A 2,023-nucleotide genomic window follows, 5' to 3' on the forward strand; every position below is an offset into this window, starting at 1 on the left:
ACTTCACGGTCAGGGCGGCTAGGGTCTGGAACCAACTTCCAAGAGAAGTGGTGCAGGCTCCTACCCTGGGGGTTTTTAAGAGGAGGTTAGATGAACACCTTGCTGGGGTCGTTTGACTCCTGTACTCTTTCCTGCCATGGCAGGGGGTCGGACTAGATAATCTGCTCAGGTCCCTTCCGACCCTAGAAACTATGAAACTAAAGAAATCGGATCCAAGTTTGCTGGCCACAGAGCTATTAAGCACAAAGGGCTCAGCAAAACAAGTGCATTGTCGCTTCCACGTGTGGCTTGCATAAGAAATCAGCCATTGTCGTAACACGTGGCCTCATTAGTTTGCAAACAAACACATCACACTGACTACTGTCCCTATGGACTCTCCCTCTTGTCAAACGGCAGCTGATTACAAAACCTGCTTGCGCACGGCTGTCAGAAGGTCCCCTGAAACATTACGACCAAAACAGTTCTCCATTTGTTTCCAGTGACCTTTACAAAGACTGATGAAGTGTCCCTGGCTCCAGTTCAGCTGCCCTTTCTATATCCAGGAGTGTGGACAAGAGGCTCAGAATAAGCAAGGTACTGGGCTTGCCCTCAGCAAACAAGATAGAGCTCTTTGTCTGCAATCGGGCTATACATCGTAGTGCTATGCAACACACAGTGCTGTACGCAGAACTCGAACGCAGGACCTGCAGCCTGCCTTTGCAGGCAAAGCCTGGCCCCATGACCTGAAGGGCAAGCTTCACTTGTTCAGCCGCTGGAGAAGCTGCGTAGCACCATGCCCATCCTCAAAGGCACAACTGGCCGGTGCTGCGTGGTGGCAGCACATGGAGGTTTGCTGCTATAGGCAGACATCACCCCCTTTTTTTTTGGCTAAAACCACAACAATTTTTCACCAACACAAAATGGAGGTGACATCTCCCGTACCCCCCACACCCATACCACGGGGCAGCTCTGAGGCTGTGCTCTCGCCACTGCAGCAAAAGTGCAGGGTGTGGGGGTGTGGGCAGGTGGACATGTGGACACTGAGATTTCACCAGTTCAAGGAATAACTCGGTCGCTCCCACGAGAGAGGGAACCTCTCTCTTTTTGCCAGGCCAGTTGGCAATTGTAGACTGCATGTTCTTGCTGTTTGCTTGTGGATATTAAGTGGGGGGGGTGGTTTCCAAATGGTACTCATTCTCCTAACTCCTTGTATTGTACTTGACAATCTCACCCCAAACCCACCACGAAGAGAGGAGGTATATGTTCCACCTAAATTCCCCCCTGCAGTTTCGAATGGCTACAACGCGGTTGGCCAACCTGTGGTATGGGCAGCTGCTGTATGTGGCACATGGACCCCAGATGCTTACTAAAAGGGGGCGCCGAACTGGAGGCAGGGGTGCTTGGGCAAAGCAGAGCGGGGGCAGGACATACGAGCTGCACTTGCAAGGGGAGTTATTGGGTATCAGCATCAAGAACCAGGATAACCCTTCGCTGGCCCTGCAGCCACCATCCAATTCAGGGTTTTGTATCCATGCTCTCCATATAAAACAGTAGCGGTTGTGTTAGCTTGGCTCTTGGCACTGACACCTCTCCTCCAGCAGTGCCTTGCCCTTTTTCAGGTCCTGCAGCCAAAGGCTTGAGCCCTCCTCTCTCCCCAGGCCACAAATGATCAGATATGCCTGCATAGGGGGTGGGGATCAGCGCAGCCCTTGGGGAACGGATGGGGCTCGACTTGTAGCATGCCAGCCAAAACCGTTGGCCACCACTGGTCTCTAGGACTGTACTTCTCTTCTGTGCCTCCTTGCTCTGCACAGTGAACCACATCCTCCACCCAAGGGACAGCTGTCTTTAGGGTGAGGAATGTTGCAAATGGTATATAAAACTTGCTGAATGTTTTGGCAATCTTTGAAGGAAATATACTGTGCAGGAATGTGTTAGGTGTTACTTAGAAACAATGCTTTCCATTGCCATGGTTTCAGCAATCAAATCATCTTTGGGAAATAACATTCATGTTTAAAAAAAAAAAAAAAAAAAAAAAAAAAAA

At 50.4% G+C, this 2,023-nt stretch overlaps 1 protein-coding gene across 1 annotated transcript in view; it reads right to left on the minus strand.

Annotated features, from left to right (window-relative positions):
- The window catches only part of LOC109287600 (VPS10 domain-containing receptor SorCS1), a 513,813-nt gene that overhangs the window by 53,308 nt on the left and 458,482 nt on the right, over positions 1-2,023 (minus strand). The window lies entirely within an intron of this gene.

Source organism: Gavialis gangeticus, unplaced genomic scaffold, assembly GCF_001723915.1.
Source record: "Gavialis gangeticus isolate Ggan-Ray unplaced genomic scaffold, GavGan_comp1, whole genome shotgun sequence".
NCBI lineage: Eukaryota > Metazoa > Chordata > Crocodylia > Gavialidae > Gavialis > Gavialis gangeticus.